Source organism: Perognathus longimembris, chromosome 7 (assembly GCF_023159225.1).
Source record: "Perognathus longimembris pacificus isolate PPM17 chromosome 7, ASM2315922v1, whole genome shotgun sequence".
Taxonomy (NCBI): domain Eukaryota; kingdom Metazoa; phylum Chordata; class Mammalia; order Rodentia; family Heteromyidae; genus Perognathus; species Perognathus longimembris.
Genome location: NC_063167.1, coordinates 42,081,607 through 42,106,260, shown reverse-complemented (window position 1 = coordinate 42,106,260; position 24,654 = coordinate 42,081,607). Strand labels below are relative to the sequence as shown.

General features: G+C 37.4%; 1 protein-coding gene across 5 annotated transcripts in view; it reads right to left on the bottom strand.

The window, feature by feature from the left end:
- Nfia (nuclear factor I A) overlaps window positions 1-24,654 on the bottom strand; it is a 378,241-nt gene that overhangs the window by 191,495 nt on the left and 162,092 nt on the right. The gene's annotated exons all lie outside the window — the stretch shown is intronic.

Sequence of the window (24,654 nt, the reverse complement as noted above, 5' to 3'; positions counted from 1 at the left end):
TACAGGTTAACATGAATGTTCTACCACTGTAATATAGCTAGAACAATACTTTTAAGAATATATTGTAGATCTACCATCTCTAAATAATAGGCCTACAAATTCCATATTAACTTTTCCCTACATTTTGGTTTTGGAACCTACAACACATATGACCAATATAGGGAGCTACTAATTTGATCAAACCAAAATTCCTCCTCAAACTTCCCATATTACCACAATAAAGGTCTGGAAAAACCCAAATCTGTTCAAATTCGCTCAAGCACTTTCTGAGTGGAAGCAGTCATGGATTTCTTACTTCTGTGTCTTTATGCTAGATGAAATGATGTAAATGATTTAAGTGAGTCATTCTACTTTTAGGAGTTTCTGTTTAGATTCTATCATGGCTTTCTTCTTGACATATGCAGTGCTAAGTTATTTAAAATTAATTGCAGTACAATATTTTAAAGTTTCTTCTCATGGTGCTAATCTCAAGTGCTTTGGATATTTGAACCACACTTGGAATCCATCAGGTTCTGTGTATCCTTAGAGAACAGAGCGCTTGAACATGCTGAAGAGATTAGTCAGTGATTCTTCAGCAAACTTTAATCTATCACCAAAGCTGCACTGGATTATAAAATTTCAAAAATGTGTGAGCTGATACAAATGAGAAAACTGCCAACATCCTTTACAACAAGGGAAAAAAAACCCTAGATAACTAACACACATGAATTCATTTACTTGTTTGGAATCCTGAACCCTCCCCCCACCCCCAATCATGGGACCCTACACAAATCACAAACACCCAGAACCACTGAAGTATCTGTGCCCACACCTCCAATTCAAAGTTCATCATATGTGTCATTCTGGTTTTCATTTCAGGATATAATCACTACTTTTTTCCCCCTGGGATTATATTGAGTGGGAGATTTAGAAGTATTTCCCATGCCAGTAATTCAGTGTGGATGAGTAAGTTGCCTAGTAAGAGGCCTGAAATTAAATTGTCTTTCATACAGTGCCTGCTAATAGTTTGTGTAAAATTAGTCAAGTGAACTATCTTCAGGATATGTATTAAGAAAAGTGTCTTTTTCATCACCTGCATTTATTTTAGTAAAAAAAATCATATTTCATAGGATGTCTCTTTGATACAAGTGCTAGTTTAACATCCTTCACCATCAAATAAGTGCAAGCAGGTGATTGGAATTTTAATTCACTTTTCAAAAAAATTAACATGGATCCAAAGAATGACTAATAATTAACCTTTCTCAAGAGGAAGAATCTTGTTCATATGAATCCATCAAATACCTAGTATCACCTACTATGTGTAAAGCACTAGAGATTTTTACTCCATTCTGTAGCAGTTTACATTGTTTAATAAGAACTGCATCCAAGCCTGTAATCTTAGCTACTTGGGAGGCTGAGTTCTGAGGATTGCAGTTCAAAGACAGCCCATGCAGGAAAGTCTGTGGGACTCTTGTCTCCAATAAACCACCAGAAAACCAGAAGTGGCACTGTGGCTCAAAGTAGTAAAGTGCTAGTCTTGAGCACAAAAGCTCAGGGACAGTGCCCAGGTCCTGAGTTCAAGTCCTACCCCCCAAAAAAAGAACTGCATCCACAAAATCCTGTATCATTTATGAAAGCATGTATTTCTGGTTCTCCAATTCTCGCCACATCTCGTTATCACCACTAGTGGTAATATGGAGTTTTTCAGAGGTTAGAACCCTTTTCAGTAGCAGTGGGAAAAGGAGGTAGAGCTTTTGATAAATCAGAAATGGCAGCTGGGTGGCTTATGCCTATAATCTCAGCCACTCAGGAAGCTGAGATCTGAAGATCACAGAATCCTGTGAGACTCTTAAATCCAGTACCAAAAAGCTGTAAGTAGAGGCACAGCTCAAGTGGTAGAGTACCAGCTTTGAGCAAAAAAAAAAAAAAAAAAAAAAAAAGAAGAAGGAGCCATGAGGCCCTGATTTTGTTTGTTTTTGTTTTTGTTTGGCAGTCCTGGGGCTTAAGCTAGGGGCTTGAGCACCTTCCCTGGCTTCCTTTTGCTCAAGACTAGCACTTTACTTGAGCCATAGCGCCACTTCCAGCTTTTTCTGTTCATGTAGTGTTGAGGAATCGAACCCAGAGGTTCATGCATGCTAGGCAAGCACTCTACCACAAGGCCACATTCCCAGCCGAGGCCCTGATTTTAAGCCCCAGTACTAATACACACACACACACACACACACACACACACACACACGCGTGGGCACATACCCCACTCAAAGAAATGATGGCCTGTTTCATATTCAATTCAAACGACAAATCTCTTGACTTTCATAATTTCATAGTAGAAATCTATGAACATGTAAAAAGTTGTATAAACGTGAGTGTTTCTACCTTCCATCCATGATCCATTCTCACACAACCTTACTCTAATACCTCTGGGCTCCAGGGACAAGTCTTAAATCCTAGCAGCCTTGTGCTAGCAGGGCACTGGTGGGGCTGTGTGTGTTCAACTGATCCCTGAATCATCTCTTCCATCTCAGATTTGCAATCTTAAAATAAGTCAAGAATTAACCACTGACTCAACCATGGTTCATTGAAATCTATGAACATCCTTTCTTAATTCTGTTCTGTTATATATATATATATATATATATATATATATTGGTTACTAAGAGACAAAAACATATCATGAGCAGAAAAATCAGCCCAAGGAAATAGGATCTTTTGTTGTTGTTTTTAAGGCAGGAACAAAAGAAGTTGCACAGTTTGAATAGGCAACAGAGGCAGCAACTCTTAAACTGAGATGGGAAGTTTACTTGCAAGAGACATGGGTTAGCTTGAAGTTAAAAAAAAAAAAAGAGTCAGTTTATTCCATAAGTGGAGGTAAACTAATATCCAGCAATAGTAACAGTTTCACATGGATATGAAAAAAATATGTATAACCCTTCTTCCATTTCCTGATACCATCTATTACTCTGGAAAAGCAGCTTACAATTCCATAAGGAGCTATTTTAGTAGTGGCTATTGCACATGGCTTGTGTCTTAAGGATTCCCATGCTCCAGTCCCTAGCATGGTAGTACTGGGAGATGACAGAACCTTTAAGAGGTGGGGGTCTAGGGCTGGGGATATGGCCTAGTGGCTAGAGTGCTTGCCTCGTATACATGAGGCCCTAGGTTCGATTCCCCAGCACCACATATACAGAAAATGGCCAGAAATGGCGCTGTGGCTCAAGTGGCAGAGTGCTAGCCTTGAGCAAGAAGAAGCCAGGGACAGTGCTCAGGCCCTGAGTCCAAGCCCCAGGACTGGCCAAAAAAAAAAAAAAAAAGAGGTGGGGGTCTAGGGAGAAGCAAATAGGTCACTGAGATGCTACCCTGGAAAAAATATGATCCTGTTCTCGTGGGACCTGGTTAGCTCTCTTGAAAATGTTCTTAGCAAGAAGGAAGTAGTTCCCACCTAGTCTTCTCTAGCTTCCTTTCTTGTCACATGATACCATCCTCTTAGACACACATCTGCCATGATGTGTCATTGTGATACAGCCAGTAAGGCCTTTGCCAGAGCCAGCTTCCCAAACGTAAATAGACTGTTCTCTTATGTAAAGTTCCCAGTCTCATATACCTCATTATAATAACAGAATATAGACTAGTAGAGTACTTTGGGACAATAGTTTCCTCTTACTGTCATTCAAATGGTTCCCAAATGCTTACCACATTGATGTTAACTTCACAGTTTGGCATTATAGTTTAGCAACTTATTATCTAGTGACTTAATGGGGGGGGTCTTATAGAAAAGGAAACATTTCTAAAGTCTTAATCAACAAAGCATCAAGCCTTTATCATACAACACACTCATGTTTACATTACTATAAGTATATGTCCTAGATTTAAGAAAGAGCTCAAATAATGTAGAAAGCCAAAATCAGAGTCAAGCAAAATAAAACACCAGGATGCACCTATGAGGTAGGGTGGAAGAGGAAAGGGTAGATGAATGAAAACAATGACAAGGGAAACATTGCAGACAAGAATCCAACACATATCCTACAAAATTAAGAAGAGTAAGGGAAAGTATAGGTAGGAGAGGGATAGGTGAGAATATCGAGAGGGGTGACACTGATCAAGATATATTGTACTCATAAACTTCTTTGTTAAATGGCAACTAATTTGCATCGCTACTTAAAGATAATAATAAAAAAGGAAAAAAGTATATGTCTTCTCAATTTCCCCTTAAAATCAACATAAATGGAATTTTTAGTACCACCATGGTGATATTGTAAGCGGGATGCTTAAAACTTCTTAGGGGACTTCAAATGAGCCTATTTGAAAGGTCTTTTCTTTAAAAATATTAGGCAAGAATAAATATTTCTAATGAACAGAAACAGCTCACCAATAGTAGATGATGAAATAAATCATTCAAGCTTCATACACAGATATCATAAGGAATAGAAGTATGCTCTAAGTAATTTTACTGAAAAAGCTCGTGCTTACACAGAATCTGGGAACAAAATGAACAACAAAGAAAGATCTTATTCATTGCTTTACCTAACCCAACCAAAACTCCCCATTGTAACATTCAAGGCACAAACTCAATTTCTCTAAGTAGAGATCACATATGTCAAAGTAACATGTGAACACGACACTGGACAAATTGAGAGGAGTTTGGGGGTTGGGAGAAATGGGGAAGAGATGCTAGAAAGTGTGATGTTGATCAAGATGCATTTTACTCATAAACTAATATGTTGAATTGAGATCTCTTTGTATAATTACTTAAAGATAATTAAAAAAAGAAATCCCAGACTCCTAGAGAAAAATTTCATGAAGAACATAAAATGTTACTCAACATTTTCCAGTTACCATGAGATGTCAAACAGACCACATGATACAAGTACATTTAAATATAAGCTTCTATTTCTGTTTCAAAAATTAAAAAAGATCAGAAATTGGATTCTGGAAAAGCAAAATCTCTTGCAGGTTTAGAAAGCATATACAAAACCTGGCAGAAGAACCCACTGCTCACCACCACCATCTGCTTTCTGGCACACTTGAAGAAACTTTTCCTAACAGCAACATTTTCTTACATTAGAAAATCCACTAATTAGTTTTGTTGTAATAAGAAAAATAACCTTCGTGTGGAAGGCAGATCGCCAGCTTGCCTTTCTCTTGTTCTTGGCTGTACCTTATACAGGGTCTGAAACAGTTCCATGTAAAATGAACCTCTGACATCTCCACTGCCACAGTTACTCGAATATTCCCTGTTTAGTTCTAAAGGAAATATTCACAAATGTGAGAACAACAGAAGACAACCTTGAATCTATCTGGCGTCATGCCCCTCTCCTCACAACCTCCCTCAAAGAACATCAGGTTCCAGCTGAGGAAACCTGGCCTCTAGAATCAACCTGAGTCTTATCAACCTCACTTGAAGGCAACTGATCTAAATTGGCTCTAGATGTCCCTGAAAATGTCTAAACTCTTTGCGTCTAAATCATTTTTTCTTAAGAATTGTATGTCCCAAGAAAATGGATGATTGCTAGAGAATAAGTGGAACTTGAGATGTCGCTGATAAGCCTAAAATAACTTGGAAATGTTGTCATCGATATGCTGCTTAAAATGTCACAAAACGTTTCAAGCAACCAAAGAAATGGACATGTTCCTAAAATTCCTTGGTAATAGACGCTAACTAGTTGGGAGGTAGGGAGGAGGGATGTCGGCATATCATTCAACAAACAAGACTTTACTAAGCACCTACTGCGTGCAAAGCTCTCTTGTGAGCACCAGAGATGAGACAGTTTAAAATAAAGAAAAGCCTCCCAAGACTGGCCCTCTCGGGTGGCATAAGTAGAAGAAGTGTAGTTTGAGGCCAACCAGAGCAAAAAGTGAAAGATCCTATCTAAAAAATAACTGAAGCAAAAAACAAGCTATAGGTTTGACTCAAAGTAGTGGAACTCTTGGCTAGCAAGTGCAAAGCCCTCAGTTGAAACCCACTGCAAGGGAAAAAAAAGAATATGGGTATTAAAATTGCACTAAAAATGTTGTTAGGCTGGTTTCAGCTCCAGCATGTAGCCTGTACATTCATCTCAATAGCTTTTATCTTTGGCTTGTTAGAGGCACAATCTAAAAGACTCTTAGATTCTACTGTAAAATCTGACCTTAAGAAAGTCATTTACAAAATTAGCCAAAAGTTCTGAAAAAAAATTATATATCCATATTTTATTACACGCTATTTATGAACAGATTACATTTAGAATATCCATGAGGTGATGTAAGTTTTTTGTACAGATGATAAAACATATTTTCAAGGCAAATAAATACCTATGACAAATAATGTTGAACTAAGAAAAGAGATAAAGGAAATAGTATTCAGATGAAGGGGAGATCAAGGAAGGAGGATTGAAGAAAAAAAGGGAAGGGAGGGAGGAAAGAAAGAAGGAAGGAAAGAGAAAGAAGGATGGAAGGAAAAAAGGAAGGAAGGAAAATGGGAAGAGAAAGAAAAGGGAGAAAGGGACAGAAGGAGGAAGGGAGGAATTTAGGGAGGAAGAGAGGGAGAGAAGGAAGAAAGAAAAAGAGAAGTGAGTGGGGAGAGGTTGAGGCAAAGGGCCCAGGGAGGCTTGGCTGGCAGAGCTGATGTTTCCCCCGAACAACATACTAAAGTGTAAGCTGTAGAAACTCACCATCCATTATCCAACAAGAGGCAGTATACACAATCTCATTCCTTTACGTCCCTCCAATTTCTCTCTTTGCCAATCTGAATAGCAGGTAAAATTCAGTTTAAAGAACATCAGTTTCTTTCTGGCTAAATAAAAGAACTGGCCTTGAAAAGTATACATAAAAACAAATACTTGCAAATTGCTGGAACAATACAGCACTTGTCCAAGGGCTAAATTGAACCCTGAGTTTAATTCCAAGTACCACCAAAACCCACTAATCAATCAAACAAAACAAAACAAAAGAACATTTTCTGTAGAAAATAAAGCTTACAGACAAATTTTATTTAATGTGAATCCTCTTAGGTCCTTACTCTAAGTCCACTCCATTCAGTTAAACTAGGTGAATTATAGTAAAAACAGCTACTTGCCCTTCCATTACAACATGACCCATGGCTGTAGCTCTAAAGCTGGAGGGTTTTCATCTAGTCACCCAAGGTAGAAGGTGGTTCAGCCTTCTCTCTGTTGCTCTGTTGGTGGCCACCATCACCATTCATACATAGTGACACAGGAACACAAAAATAGTCACCTGTCACCCTCCTTTCAGTATAGCTCCTTACTGACTGAAAAGCCAAACACTGAATACATACGGTAGAAGCTGGGGTCAGAACACGGTTAATTTCTGATTTAAACAGAATAAAATAGAGGCTAAATGTTCTGCTAGGTGTCTACTGTGTAAATATACTTCCACAGAGATTATACTCTTTGTGAGGGCAGGCTAGCACTAGTCACGCATCTGTTGATACAAGAGGTTAGAGCTTCAAATGCAAAATGACTTTGATGGAGAATAAGGGATAAAGAATGGATAAACAAGGGATAAAGAAAAGGGATAAAGATATTTTATATCTATTGATTATCAGGAATAAGAAATTCTTCAATGTTACTGTACTGTAAGGTCATAATAGATAGGACCAGTACATTTCAAAAAGCTATAGAAAGATTGCTTTTTTTTTTTAACCAAAAAGAAACAGTTGATGTTTTGAGGAAACAGATATGTTTAACATGACACAAAGATTACACCACATATATTGAAACATGACATGGTACCCCATTAATAAATACAATTGTTGTATTTTTATGTACTAAATATTAATTTAAAAATATCAAAAGATATGCATTACCAAAGATGCGAATAACCCAAGTGCCAAAGCTTGGATTTCTGGGATACAGAAACTCCATGACAGAACAGTGTCTAAGACCCCATGGGACATACCATGAAAAAAGAGACACCTTTTCTACTCAACTCCAACAACTGTCAGGTTCAGGTTCCCAATGACTAAAGACCAAACCTCTGACTGAAAGGCACATCCCTTTGGGGGGTCTATTTTCACAGTGGAACACGATCAAAATCTACTCTTAAAAGCTTTTCAGTCTCCTCATGTAGCATACTTTTTATGTGACCACATTTCAAATGGTTTATACATCACAATGAGGTTTGAAAAAACATATGGCATGTCTCCTTGGTCTGTTTCCTTTATTATACATGTGGTTTCATCTTTCTAAATTCGGACTTTATCCCATTTGAGAAGGTCAAGAGAATGTAGTGCAGCGTAATGCAAATGTATGTGAAGCAAATCTAGGATGTCTGCGCTTGATAATTTTTCATGGTTTTATACCCAAAGAATCACTTTATACTGAAGATTAGAACTTTTTTTTTTTTTTTTAATACTAGAACACGGTGCCCTGCTTTCAAGCAATTCAAAGTGAAGGGGCAAACTGCTGACACAGCAACACTGTGGTCTCAGAGAGACTGTGGGAAATGTCAAATTTATGGTCCTGGGGGTGATTGGTGGATGGTTTTGTGGTGTGTATGGTGTTTTGTTTTGTTTTGTGTGTGCTTTTTCTTTTTCTCTTTTGAGCCTCTGACAGAAACAGAGCTCTACAAACTTTCTGGCGACCTCCCAGGAAAACAGAAGGAAGCTGTACCCTTGTCCCTCCCCTGGGATGGAATGAAATATACAGCCTCTGGGCTTCTTTCAATTTGGACTTTCAGACTGCTAAGCCAGTGAAAAGGGGATCCTAGCTGTCACAAATGTCACATGGTTGGGGTCACCTGCTGCTTGGGGGTTCTCATGCCAGTTGTTGACATAATAAGTACCCCTTACACTTTAATTACAATTCACAGTGTGCAAACTATGCAATCTGCTTTAAGGCAGACTGTCTTTTAAATCAACACTGAAATTCTATTACTAATATGGCGATGAAATGTAGCAGAGGAAGGGTGTGTCTAGATGAGCAGTTCCTTGCAGATAGCTGCCATTTGCATGAGGGGTGGGGATGGGGGGGTGATGAATATTTGCCATAAAATAAAAATGATGTTGCTCTCCCATATTGTGGAAGACGGATGTGTTGACTCTGACATCTGCGCTTGAGACTTCTGTTGAAAAAGACTACAAAACGGCAGTGCAATATTCTTCTTGTAGTAATTTTACATCTGTATAACTATTACATGTTGTTCGTTTCTTGTGGAGATTTTAACTATTCTATGTAGTATCCTTACCATCCAACACGACTACTCATTTGAGAAAGAACAAGGAATTGCTACTTCTCCCCTATTTTCCCCTTTAAGTCCAGGGGGGCTAGAGATGTTCAGCAAAAGTTTAACCAGGGTTATGTTGAAGCCCTATCATTTACTAGATCCTTGTTATTTGGCTAACTGCAGACCTGTGTAAGCTATATTCCTGCAATCAAAACATGAAAGGTTGTTTTTAAAACAGAGGCCATTTAAAATAATATGACAATACAGGGAGCTGTTTTCAAAGTGCTAACACAAAATTATAGTCCACAGTTTTTTCCAAAAACAACAGTGGAAATTAGTTACAATTCTATTACAGAGAACTACTATAAACTTAGGTGGGCTAACCTCTGAATGAACTGTCCCAGTGCTCTGGGAATTGCAATCTCATTTTCAGTGCCATAAATGACGTAAGACGGAACACATGAAATAAACCCATGCGAAGTACTTTTCTGTTTATAGAGTCTTACTCAAACACCTTAGCTGAACTTCAGGAATGCCTGCTTATAAAATGCTGCTACCACCACCAATGACAAAATAAACAGTGCAACAAGCAAGAAATTCAAATGTACAAAAGTAGTAGGTAGCTTTTTTTAAAACAATAATAGGTATCTACCCTTGCCTTAGTGAAACATGTGCCTAGATTACAAATAGGACCAAGAGAGATCATATTGCCAATGAGCATTCATTGCTTTGGGGTAGCCACTAATCAATAGCCAATACCAGGAGAAACAAAAACCAAAATATTAATTTTCCTTAACTATGTTATTCTAACATGGGAAACGGATTGATCCATTTGATTCTTTCAAACTGAGAGGTTTCTTTGGGTGAACTTTTACTCTCTCTTCCTCAAACCTTTTTCAGTCCTTACCTGGCTGCCTGCCAACCCCACTAAACCACTTGACCTCCCATTGCATAACAGTGCCCACGGTGAGGTCTGTGAGAGGCCCGGCTTCACCGCAGACACCAGTACTGCACAATCCCTCACCGCTGGGCTGGCCTGTGTTCCACTGTGGGTACAATAATTTGTGCCATGTTCCTCAAAAGGTAAATCCACAATAAATGTAAGCTCCTCTACCTATACTTGATCCAGTACCCAGGCTCATTTAAAACTAGATACTGACCTGGGTTGTACCCCAATACAACTTTAAAATAAAATGCTGGTACTGGAGCCCTCTATGATGCTAGCTATCTGCCTGGATTCATGTCAGCTGCTCATTTGTCTTGGTTCTGTCACCTTTTGGGACATGTATCGTTTCCCTGTTGGACCACGTTGTACACTGCTTCCAGAAAATGGCTATTCAGAGTACTCGAGGCCTGTTCTGGTTGGAATGAACTTGTTTCTCCTCCTCTTCATGCTCCTCCTCCTCCTTTCTTTCTTTTATTATTATTAATATTATTATTATTATTATTATTTTTGGCCAGTCCTGGGCCTTGGACTCAGGGCCTGAGCACTGTCCCTGGCTTCTTCCCGCTCAAGGCTAGCACTCTGCCACTTGAGCCACAGCGCCGCTTCTGGCCGTTTTCTGTATATGTGGTGCTGGGGAATCGAACCTAGGGCCTCGTGTATCCGAGGCAGGCACTCTTGCCACTAGGCTATATCCCCAGCCCCTATTATTTTTTTTTGCATTATTAGCATTTGAACTCAGGACCTTGTATTTGTTAGGCAAGCACTCTACTATAAGCCTCACCTTTTGCATTTTAGTTTTTGTTGGTGTTGTTTTTTTAACAGCATGTCACTTTTATCCAGGGCATCCTACACACGCCTCCCATGTACCTGGGATAACTAGTAGGTACCACTATGCCCAGTCTGAACTTTTTTCTTCCTGGATCCCCAAACTGGAAAAATTCAGAATATCAACTTATTAATTATATCAAGTTAAAATTTAGGCCTTAGCCCTTCACAAATCTTGTGTTCTTGGATATGAACCTCATCTGTTAGTTCTCTCTTCTACCTTCCCTTGGTAGGAAGGGAACAGAATATCTCTTAACACTCTGCAAAGAATATGAGTAAGAAATGAGTAGAAGCTGTCTATCCAAGACCATTGGAATTATTATATAATAGTTGAAACAACGGTAAAGACAATTTGTTTTAAAATGAGACTTCTGCACCTTAAGCATTTTAGTTTCAGACACCTGTATATGCACATTTTTTTTTCTTAGTGAGAGACAAGATACAGCTTTACGAAGCTTTTTAATTGGACTTGTCATTTCTTTCTTTCTTTCAAAACCACATCTATGTGGGACTGGGAATATGGCCTAGTGGCAAGAGTGCTTGCCTCATATACATGAAGCCCTGGGTTCAATTCCCCAGCACCACATATATAGAAAACGGCCAGAAGTGGTAGCATTGAGCAAAAAAGAAGCCAGGGACGGTGCTCAGGCCCTGAGTCCAAGGGACAGGATTGGCAAAACAAACAAACAAAACCCCCACATTAAAAAGAATTCCACTAGGGCTGGGGATATGGCCTAGTGGCAAGAGTGCTTGCCTCGTATACTTGAAGCCCTGGGTTCGATTCCCCAGCACCACATATACAGAAAATGGCCAGAAGTGGCGCTGTGACTCAAGTGGCAGAGTGCTAGCCTTGAGCAAAAAGAAGCCAGGGACAGTGCTCAGGCCCTGAGTCCAAGGCCCAGGACTGGCAAAAAAATAAAATAAAATAAAATAAAAAAAAGAATTCCACTAAGAGAGATCCCTTTATTAGTATGTAGTAACCTTCTTTGTCTCTTCTCACTAATTTTAATTTGAAGTCTATTTTATCTGATACTAGAATTGCAACTCTAGCTTGTTTGTGGGGGCTGTTTGCTTAATACATTTTATTCTAGCCTTTCATTTTTAGAATATGTTTGCTTTTGTGGGCAAGATGTGTCTCTTGAAGACAGCAATAAGATGGATCTTGCTTTTAGATCCAACTTGTCAATCTATGTCATTTAATTGGAAAGTCAAGTCCATTAATATTGAGAGTTAGGATTGAGAGGTGTTTGCTCATTCCTGACACTATATTTATCTTTTTAAGGGGTGCATGTTGTCAATTATTACTATAATTACTTAGTTTTCTATTTAGGGTCCATTTCTCTATGAGTATCTTGTTCTTGTTATTTTTCAGTGTAGAACATCTTTGAGAATTTTCTATAGTGCTGATTTGGTGGTGACATATGATCACCTAAGATGATGCTAAGCGAAATGAACTCCAAGTTATGGAAATAAGTGCTTTATCATTGTTGTTGTTATTTTTAATGTACTGTGTGAAATTATGCCTTTTTCTTTTGTTTTCCCCCCATGGTTTTTTACCCCTGATATCACTGTAACTGATTTTGGTACCCTGTGTACTGTATATACATTTATTGGATCTAGGGAAGGGGAACATCAAAATGGAGAGTTGAAGAGCAAACCAATGCAACAGCAATACTTTCAAGACAATATGCTATAAACCAATTGTACAACTTGGGGAGTGGGAGGGAATTAGAGAGGAGGGAAAGTGGGAGAAAAATGAGGTAGGAGGTAAGGTAACAAGTTTGACAAGACATGTACTCAAGACATATACACTGTAACCCCTCTGTATATCACCTTGACAATAAAATTTTAAAAATCAGAAACATGAAAAAAAGACTTCCAGATTCACTTGCTTAAAAAAGAGGACAAATTCAGAGATACTTAAAAAATGTTCTAATCAAAGGACTCTTAGGTATTCACAAATTTCTCTAATCTTTTGGAGTTATCTCTCATATTTAATTTAAAGTAATTTTAAGAATTGACCTTTACTTTCTAAAGGCACCGGCTTAATTTCACTGGAACAAAATTTTCTTTTTCACTTGAACTTGAATGCCATTTGTTCACATAACAGGATTAACATCACTAGTGTTTGGTAAGCACACACTGGTAAAACTAAGTTCTATGGCATATTGGTAGATACTTGTTAACATTAAAGCTGGCTAATAGTAAGCTTCAACTATGACAGTCTATCCAGAGATTGTACCAGAATCAGGAATGTGATCCTGACCACCCTTAAGTGAATATTAGGAACAGAAAATGTTGCTGGATGCTCCAAGCTGGTTTTCAATATTGAAAACATGATTCCCTAGCAACTGGCATAGCTCTAATTTCTAATAACATCAAGAAATAATCAAAGACAATTAGAACTTCTCATTGAAATCATTGTATTTAAGAAGTGACTGAGTATTTGTAGCTCTATAGAAGTCTCAAATATTTGAGCTGATTCAAATGTTTTATAATAACAAGAAAAATAGATAGCTTAGCTCCTAATATGGTATTTTCAAATTCTAAACTGCAGGTATATTTTTGTTATCTTTGTTTCACTTTTAGAATATCCTTGTTTTCATTTAAATTTGTGATCAGTGAAATGTTTTTAAAGTTCATTGAAAAATTATTTCCCGCTTAACATCAGTTTGTTTGACAATTAAAAACAACCACATAAGTAATACTACCAAGAATTTTTAGTATTATAGAACTCTCAGATTAGCGTAACTTTCAGTTTTCATATGATTATATTCAAGACTGAGTGGCTCCTGCCTATAATCGTAGTTACTTAAGGGGCTGAGAGCTGAGGATCATGGTTTAAAGACAGCTCAGGTAGGAGAGTTCATAAGACTCTTATCTCCAATTAACTAACAAAAAGCCAAAAGCCAAGCTGTGGCTCAAGTAGTAGAGTGCTAGCCCTTAAATGAAGAAGCTAAAGGACAATGCTCCAGTTCTGAGTTTAAGCCATGGCACTGGCACAAAAAGGAAAAAATAATTCATTCTTCCAACAGAAAAAACAAAAGCCTGCTTTCAACCTTGTACAACAACAAATACTGGATGGAATGCAGAGAAAGAGGAACGCTTCTCCACTGTTGGTGGGAATGTAAACTAGTAAACCACTCTGGAGAACAGTATGGAGATTCCTCAAAAAACCCAGCACAGACATACTCTATGACCCAGCCATACCACTCCTAGGTATCTATCCTGAACAACAGGATCCAGGATACCACAAAGACACCTGAACATCCATGTTTATTGCTGCACATTTCACAATAGCCAAAACATGGAAACAACCCAGATGTCCCACTACATATGAATGGATCCAAAAAATGTGGTACCTGTACACAATGGAATACTACATAGCAATTAGAAATGGTAAAATAATGGCATTCTCAGGGAAATGGTCAGATCTTGAACACATAATGTTGAGCGAGACAAGCCTAGAGCACAGAGAACAAAGGTGCATGGTCTCCCTGATATGTGGTTGTTAGGGGTGGGAGGGAGAACAGTAAGAGATTATGTCTGTAAAATGACAAACTTCTTTTCAAATGGTATTTCCACATGTTTTGGTCAGTGACTTTACAGTCTGTCTCTAAAACCAAACAATTACTAAATAAACATAAAAAGGTCTAGGACAGAACTATCAGAGGATCACAATAGCTCAACAGCTATGTACATATGATTATATAAGATGAGGCTAAGCAAAATGAACTCCAAGAGATGGAAACAGGAAGATTTTATTGTTGTCGTTATGTTTAATGTACTAGGTTAATTTCCTTTGGTGTACCCCCTGTGGTCACTGTATATGATTCTGGTACACTGGATATTGTATATATGTTTATCTGAACTAGAGAAGGGAAAGAAAAATGGGGGAGGGTATAACAAATAAGACAAGAAATGTACTCACTACCTTATTATGTAACTGTACCCCCTCTGTACATCACCTTGTCAATAAAATTTAGTTAAAAAATAAAAAACCATTAAAAAGCCTGCTTTCAACCTTGTTAACAGTGAGTTTATTATCAGCTAAAAATAAATATACTATAGACTTGTGCATCTATGATGCTCATGTAATGTACATTTCATACATGCATGCATAACAACACACATAAGTTCATAAGGGTGGTAGTGGTAACATCTAGCCATTACTGACTGCCTAAACATAACAACTGCCAACGTTGTCTGACAAATGACTGCAACTTTCCAGTGGAAAGTAATTTCTGCAGAGTAAGTATTATTATCCCCAATTCAGGTTGAGGAAACTGAGACAGCACTAAGACAAAACAATTTGACTCCAAACTTAGGTTTTCTCACTCCAATAAATTCTGTGTGTGTGTGTGTGTGTCTGTGTGTGTGTACTTAAAGTAAACCAGAGATCACAGACTTCCCTCTCTAGAGAAATTTTTATTTGTACAGATGTGTGTACATGTAGGTTCTCACACACATAACACACGAAGACCAACATACACACATACACTTGAGTTAAATCAATTACATATGCAAAAGAAAAGTGAGCCAGGGCCAAGTTATTAAAAGAGGCCTTTGAAGCAAGAAGCGATGATGTGTGAAAGACATACCACAAAAGTTTATTCAAACAAAGAACAAGCACTGAGAGGAGGAACAAAGTGAAAATAAGGGAAGTGAAAGCTCTCCATCTTTTCTCCTACATAGAAAGACATGTCTGGAATTTATGGAATATCCAAAAGGCTGTTTAACCTAGCAAGGTTTTGGATGGATCAAATTCACATTAGTTTTCAATGAAGTTTGCTATTGTTCAGTGCAATGATACCCAACTCGTTATAAGTAAAAAAAAAAAACCAAAAAGTTTCAACTAGGATTTAAAAAAAAACAACACATTTCTACACTATATTTTCAACTGATATGCTATGAAAGCTCAGTCTTTCCTTTGACTTCAGAAAAGGGAAAAAGAGCCTTTGTACAAGCATTCATAATGTTCTGTTGATATTTCAATATCCCAAGTACACTCACTAAGCACTAACCCAGACCCTAGTTTTTATGCTTATATTTTTGTCTGGTTATCTTCAATTAAAAGTGAAAACTTCAGCCAATCATATAAGTATTATATTTATGACACATACCATCCAAATCATATGGAACCAACACAGTATGTTTTTGCTTTTTGTTTTTTTGTGGGTCCTGGGGCTTGAACTCAGGGCCTGGGCACTATCCTTGAGCTTTTTTGCTTGAGGCTAGTGCTCCACCACTTCCTGTTTTCTGGTAGTTAGGAAAAAAAGAGTCTCGGGGACTTTTCTACCTTGGCTTTGAACCACAATCCTTAGATCTCACCCTCCTGAGCATCTAGGATTATAGGCATGAGCTACCGGTGCCCAGCTTCAGGCTTATGTTTTCCTTTTGAGCTCATGCGCACGCACACACACACACACACACACACACACACACACACACACACACACACACACACAGCAACATTTAAATTAAATTGCACTGGAGAACAAATAGAATGGCTAAACACTTCCAAGGAGAAGGGAAAAGTCGGTACTCTAAAATTTAAAATCATTTTGTCTACTTGCATTCAAACAGACATTATTATGAAACTCTTATGGTGGCTCCCTGCTTGCAAAAGACATCATTGCCTTTGCGTATAAATGCAAGCACATTTCTAGCACTTATATTATTACAAATATTGAAAATGGCCTCCAGAAGCTTTTTAGCAATGTACTCTTTGTATTGTTTCCAAAGAAGCAATCCAATTAAAATGATTGTTTTCAGCACAGAGGACTAGGATAGGGAAGTGTTTCTTATACTCAGCATCTTTCAAATGCAATGGACAAACATCTATGGAAAATAGATTTGAAAACTTCCATATGCAGTCTCTGTGCTGGTTCTAACCAAGCCTAATTTACAAATATTTTCCTAGAAAAGGTTCTGGTTTTTTTTGTTGTTGTTTATTATTATTATTATTATTTTTTTTTTTTTTGCCAGTCCTGGGGCTTGGACTCAGGGCCTGAGCACTGTCCCTGGCTTCTTTTTGCTCAAGGCTCTGTCACTTGAGCCACAGCATCACTTCTGGCCGTTTTCTGTATATGTGGTACTGGGGAATTGAACCCAGGGATTCATGTATATGAGGCAAGCACTCTTGCCACTAGGCCATATTCCCAGCCCCTGTGTGTGTGTGTGTGTTTTTTTTTCTTTTTCTCCCTTCCTCTTCCATCAAGGATCCACCTACGATGATTCCAAACACTACCATGAGCTCAAACTTTTCAACAGAAACTCAATAACCATTATTAAAATGTTATATATTCTTTCCACCTTCCCAGTACCAATTTCTCCATCCAAAAGCAAATACCAATGGTAAGCAGGAAACATTGAATAAATGTTTAGGCTGAACTGATTTTCTTATAGAAGGATTATTATTTCTTATAGTAGGATGACTTCACCTCTGACATAACTAGAACATCTGGTTAGTAAACCTTTCTGTTTCTATAACTATTTACGCTTGAAAAGAATTGATTGCTTCATCATGTTCCTCATGTTTAAAACTGTTCCTCTCTTAATTCCTTGCAGTTAATTATTGTGGCCATTTTTTTCATCAACAAATATTTCTGTGTCTCTTATAAATTGTGTTTTAAAATCGCTTACAGTATGAATGATATTCATGAAGTTACAAAGGAAAAACTGTTTTATACCTTTCAGGATCTGTGTCATACAAGAGATGGATGCCTTCCTTTTAAAATATTTCCCTGGATCACCAAACAATTATCTACTTTTCTCATACAAGTCAGATAAATAATTAAAAGGAGATATACTCAGATTGGTTGCATACTTAAGAGTGAGAATCAATTAAAACAAAATGGTGCTCATGGTCTTCCAATAATATATCACTTCAGGGACCATGAGCTGCTACCTTTCTGTTTGTAAAATCACTAAGGTCGAGTCAGATCCTTAATGCTATTTCTCCATGAGTGCTCAGAAGTGGGTGAGCACAAGGGCATGTGGAATTAGAGGAAGCTTTAATTGGCAAATTTTCAGTTACTAATATCTCCATAATTAAGTGCTTTAAAAGTTTCTCATAATAACTAGAAATGATCATTGAATATTTATTGAGTGCACCTAAAGTGAATGTTTCTTGTTTAAGTTGGTATTTAAGTTAGGACTGTAGTATTGCACACCAAAAAGCTTTGTAATTGCCTTTGAATAGACTTTTAAATCCCTTTCCAGAATGATCTCAGGCTTTCCTATGCTACTCAACAACAGGCAACAGCTCTGTACCAGGCAAAAGAACACAGACCCCCATGGAAGATGCTATTGTTAGACAAATAAAAGATCTTAAGGCCAGGTAGTTCTTTTAGATTTGTGGGCCATGTCAAGTTGGGGGACTCCAGACATTCTAAGATTCTCCATCTTTAGGCTATGATTGAATATCAGGAAGCTGATGTATGCATCAAAAAGGTTGCGTGTAAAGTTTTTCAAACCCATCTCACCCAAGTCTTAATTAAAAGCACTACCTAACTTCTGCGCACACAGACCGTAATTGAACTCACAATGTTGCATGTTTCCCTTCAGCCCCACTTGAATCCATCTGCCTGATGCCATGGTTAATTATGCTTAGGTTCATCTCCCAGCTGGAAGGAGAGCTAGCTGAAATCAGGCCCTTCTTTTTGTTCCTGTATCTGCTTTAGGGGTCTAGTAAATACAGGTTGAAAAGATTTTTCAGTACTTTCTCAGAGGAATGTTTATTTCCCTACATATATCTATGGACTACTTAAAACTGTCAAATAGAAGCATTAGTCCAGTTAAAGGTTTAGAAATAATAATGAAGATAACTTTGTCACCAAAACCCCCCAAATTTAAAACGAGAAAACACTTAAGGGAGGTCATGAGGATATTTATTCTTTCTCTCAATTAATGGAGATATGAAAGTTCTCAGGACAATGTTGGTAGTGAACACTTTCCAGCTCTGAGGTAATTACCCCTCTCTCCAAACCCAACCCATCACCAAGCTGTGCAAAAATGCTGGCTGCAAGGAATCCAATGGTGCAGGGAACTCAAATCCAGGCCCATGATTTTTAGGCAACAAACAAACACTTTTGTGAGACAGCATTGGTGGCCAGATGTCAGTCCCAGCCCGAGGGCATCTTCTCCCTTCCCCTCACCCATTATTCTGCTTTTATCCCCCGCCCATTAAGGGTGGAACCAGGGGCAATTACAGCATGCCACTAATGGACTGTGCCAGGCAGGCAGCTGTAACACCTGTCATAAGGTCTGCACGACATTAGCAAGAGCCCAGAAAGTCTCTCTAGTGAAGTGTACCTGCCATAGACGCAGCTCCATGTGTGTGCTAGGAATGCTCCACAGACTCTGCTTGCTGCATCCAGAAGTGGGCTTACCATTTAATCTAAATCCTAGTTTTTCAAAGTACCACCTCATATCTGGAAATAGGACATTCTGGAGGTTAGACATATAGTCAGTGTCAACTTAACAATATGTCCACCTTGAGACACACACACACACACACACACACACACACACACACAAACACACACTCTAGGTATGTCAAGACATTCTTTTGATGACAGACCTGTAACTTGGGTAAGTTCCTGGAAGACAAAGAGCCTACTCATCAAGCTTTCCCCAGGGCCCATGGATGGGCAGACATGCAGAGTCACCATGAAAACTATTCATTTCTTACACAACTCATCCATTATGAGACCAACAGTCTAAAAAGTAAAATGATTAAGAGACCAAAAGAGAGACCTTATTTTGGTTACCTTTTTTTTTTTTTTGGTTACCTTTTAAACACTTAATAGGCAAAGGAAATGGTTTCAGGATTCCTGAGCATCTAAGACACTAACTAACTAATCAGAAAAAGTCTTGCCAAGATGCTTAGACAAGCCAGGCACTAATGGCTCATGCCTATAATCCTAGCTACTAGGAGGGTGAGATGTGAGGATCATGGTCCAAAGCCAGGCCAGAGAGGAAAGTTTGTGAGACTCTTATCTCCAATTAGCCACCAGAAAACCAGAAGTAGTGCTATGGCTCAAAGTGTTAGAATGCTAGCCTTTAGTGAAAGAGCTCAGGAACAGGGCCCAGGCCCTGAGTTCAAGCCCCACAACCAAAAGAAAAAGTGCTTAGCCAATAGAATAAAATCATTGGTATTCCAGGGCTCTAAGGAACTACAGCTCAGTCATACAAAGAACCTAACGCAAAGTATACTTTCAGCACAGGGGAACCAAGAGTGTTCTTCTGATTTGGGAAATTAATAAGGGAAGGAAGCTGATATTCTACCATGTGTTCTCTGTGGATCAATCAGCCCACTTTCAAAGGATATGATGGACAATGCCATAAAGACAGTCACTTCTAGAATCTTTTGAGTTGGAAGGAATCTCATTTTAGTTTTATCCTCTTCGTTTCCAAAATAAATTGATGCATCCAAAAGCTTAACATACCTGTATCTAAAGTCACACCACTAGATGGAAGCCAAGTGATTAATGATGGATTAGTGATTGTTTCTTTCTCTCTCTCTCTTACCTAAACAAATCAATAATACCTGGCTTCTACCAACTCATATTGCATAATAGAAGATTCAGCCAGAATCTTATTTTACGTTTTTGGCCTAAAGAGTCCATATAAATTAAAGTAATTACTCTTTCCAAATGGTGATGAAAAAGAGATTTCTATTATTAAGGGCACTATTAAAAACTACCACTTTTTTACTATTACTATATTTTGTCAACATCTGAGAGATACAGAAGACATTAATATCTGTAGGTTCCATTTGTTCTTTTTTCTTTTTCTTTTCCTTTTTTCCCTTCCTTCCTTCTTCCTTCCTTCCTTCCTCCCTCTTTTTTTTTTTTTTTTTTTTTTTTTGGTGCCAGTCCTGGGACTTAAACTCAGGGCCTGGACCCTATCCTTGAGCTTTTTTGTTCAAGGCTAGTGCTCTCCCACTGGAGCTACACATCTACTTACTGTTTGTTTTTTGGTAGTTCATTGGAGATAAGAGTTTTATGGAGTTTCCTGCCTAGGCTGGCTTTGAACCATAATCCTCAGATCTCAGCTTCTTGGGTAGCTAGGATTACAGGCATGAACCATCAGTGTCCAGCTCCAGTTCCTCTTATTAAACAGAATTATTATTAGATCTTCACAACAGGATAACTATTTAAATACCAAGTTGCTTATGACTCATACCTTTCAAAATAAAACAGTTCACTTTCAAATGTAATGTCTGTCTTAAAACTGTGGACTTAAGCAGTGGCTAGAAAACAGCGATTTTTTAAATTAGCCGTGCCAGGTTTAGTTACTTTGGTTCTTTGGGGTACATGCAGGATTTATAGGACTTCACTAAGTTTATGGGGTTCACACAAGTCTCAAGTGAACTTCACCTGGAACTTTTCACATGGTTTGAGCATTAACCAGGGATTGAGTGGTTTATAGATCATCCAAAAGAATTTCTGTTTTGGAATCTTGCCTTGAACTCTTTAAGTATATAAATTCCAAATAAATTTATACCACAGGGTGACTACAGGTTTTTAATACTCAGTTCTATTTTTCTTGTTTTTGCTATTTTAAATGCAACCTCTGAAGTGGCTGGTTACTTGGAGAGAAATATGATAATATAAAGTTCCAGAAAACAAAAAAGAAACAAAAGCTAAAATACCATGAATGGAATATTTTATGATTTACAAAAGACTTTCACATTTGATAACTTATTTTAATGCTAAACTTTGTAGGATATGATCAAACCAATGTTTATCTTACTATTATCTCAGTCTTCACCTATAATTATATGTTTTATAACTGAAATATTTATGAGAAATAATCCATTATTAATATCATTTATTTTGTAAACAAAGTGTTAAAATAAAGCCACATTAGTAGCATTCTCCTTCTGAAGAACAAAAGCTTGGACCATAATAAATGGAAAATATTTTGGTGCCTACAGTTAGGACTTTGAAGTTTTTACTTTATATTTATGGAAATGTTTTCAGGGGATGTTATAATGAAGTTTTACTGTGTCTAGAAAGTTTAAAGATCTAACACAATGAATGGATACTCACAAAACACAAACTACATGCCTCAAGTTAGTTCTGTGTACATGGTTTATTAGATGTTTAGGATGGTGTTGTAGGTTTACTTAAGAAAAAGCCAACTAAATACTCTGTTCAAAATAATCAACAATTTTATCTTCTCATATAAACATATGAAATCCTATCTCTTCCATCTTTCTACATATAATTGTATTTGAGCTGGAAAACCATAGGGAGAAGGAATTTAGTGTAACTTATTTCAAATTACTACAGGATTTAATGAAGAAACATCTAACATATCTGAGACAGTAGATGAGCGATTCACATCTTTCAGTCTGATTATGAGGGACAATTTAAATCTAGACAGGTAGAAATAAATTTTAGGATTATACGCTGAAGTCTGTTAGGCATGTGTAGAAAATACACTTATGTGAAGCAAAATATTATGTCAGTTAAAAAGAGGGGGATGGTACTCTTTTGTTTGAGGAAAAATTCGTGATTTGGGCCTATAGCCAGAACTCATGAATAATCTACCGTTTTTAAACAATCAATTATGAAAAGCACTAAAACACTGTCACATTATTCCAACACCACATAAAAGTAAACAATGCCTATTCTTCTGAGAATCTCTGACCCAAACCCAGGTGATGAGAGAGTACTAGATTATCAAAGTCCACCATTTTATCTATAATTCATAACTGTATAATTAAACCTACACATTCATTCAAGGTACCCAACAGCAAAACCTCATCCCTTCTGCTTTACTACACACTGGCATTGGGTGTAGAGTAGTCAGCCTCTCTCACCTATCCTGGCAGACCCAGGCCTCTGGCTGTGAAGAAAACCACAATGTGGGGAGAAAAGCCTACAAAAGAATGAAAACAGAAAGTGTCTAAGGCCTTGGCAGAAGGACACTAAATAAAATAGAGAGTGGTGACTCATTTTGGCAGTGAATCCACCTCAACCCCTTCAAAGCCTTTGGCAACCATCCTCAGAGGAGACCCCAGCCTTTTGCCAAGCCACAAAACACCACAATTATTATCGCAGCAGTCATCAACAAAACAGATTTTGTAAACTGACTTGTTGGCACATAGATTAAAGAAGCTATAAAAAAGGAGTAACAGCTGTTTGGGTTGCCCTATGTAGAAAGCTACTATATAGAAAGTCAATTTTATATCCCTATACTTGGGTAGGCCTGAACATACACACACACACACACACACACACACACACACACACACACACACACACACACCATGTACTAATTGAGCAGTACTATGTAGAAAAGGGTAGAATGCTAAACACACCACTACATTGATTTTAAACATAAACATTTCTTTCACGTTAAAATACTTACTTTAGAAAGGACTAATAGAAAGATTTCCTGGTGAAAAAGATTCTATAATTTACTACTGTAAAATATAGACTATTGTAAAATGAATAAAGTTTCCCTTAGAATACAGAAAAATACAGTGCTTTTTATTTAAGCAAGAATGTTCACGAATTCTTTGGGAATTTGCAAAGAACAATATCCTTACTCTGCCTACATAAACACTATCCTATTGTCACCTCATACTTTAAAATTTAGAATTATCTCATGCTGCAGGCAATTTGAAAAATATCCCTACTTGCCCAAATCCTCACAGATATGATCTGCTATGGAAAGAAGTTTCAAAAAATGCATATGCCCAAATGGTTTCATTCTTACTATTGCCACAACAGTATTTCTGGAATAAGAAATAAATCATCAGTGACTATGTAAGAAAAACAAAACAGGAAAAAAATGAATAAATTTTAACCATATTACTTGCATGTTCCTAACTTGAAGCTTAAAATGTACCATGATATTTCATGAAGAGGCCTGTAATATTGATATAACAACATTACAAATGTATTTTATAACTATGCACTAAGAGATATGCTTTACAGCTTTCATATCATACATTTGCCCAGCTAACCTCTGATGTTGTCATAGCTCTATGTTGAACCTTCTAGTACTGAAGCATCTTAATGGGCATTGATCTCTTACAGTGAAGGATGGAGAGTTCAAATTCCAGCACAGTCGATAGCATTTGGCTTCACCTATTGAATCACTGGGCCTTAGCTGAAAATTGCTTACTATCAGAGAAAAGATGAGAGATGAATATACAAAAGGCTTAGATGACTACAAACATCATCAACAAAATAGAAAAAAATCAGCAAAAAAGAAAAGTACTGAAAAATCTCATTTCTTGGTTATCTCTTATTTGAGAGCATAGACAGAATAATAAAACTACCTAAGGACTCCGTGGCTGAATAAATCCTAAACCAGTGGACTTCTAAAAGTTCAAATTGTATTGACTCCACAAGTATAATGTTTTCAGTAGCCAACTCTTCTTATAAAACAAACAAACACAACAAAAACACTTTCACCTCTATAACAACCAGTTATTTTTTGTCAGCTTAAGTATTAGATCATTTAAAAACATCCTTAGAACTCAGGTCTCAATCAGAACATAAAACTTAGTTCATAGCTGATACTAAACAGAAGCCCTATTTAAGGAATTCACTAGCTAAACTAACTGCCTAGGGAAATTAATTCATCTGTATATTTTTAAAAATATCTTCTGAGAAAATTTCCAACAAGCTGTAGAAATATATTTGCTATTAGGTCATTCTTCAAAATATCACCAATGGCATGTTTTTTCAATGTAGCTTAATATTAGTTGTTTACAT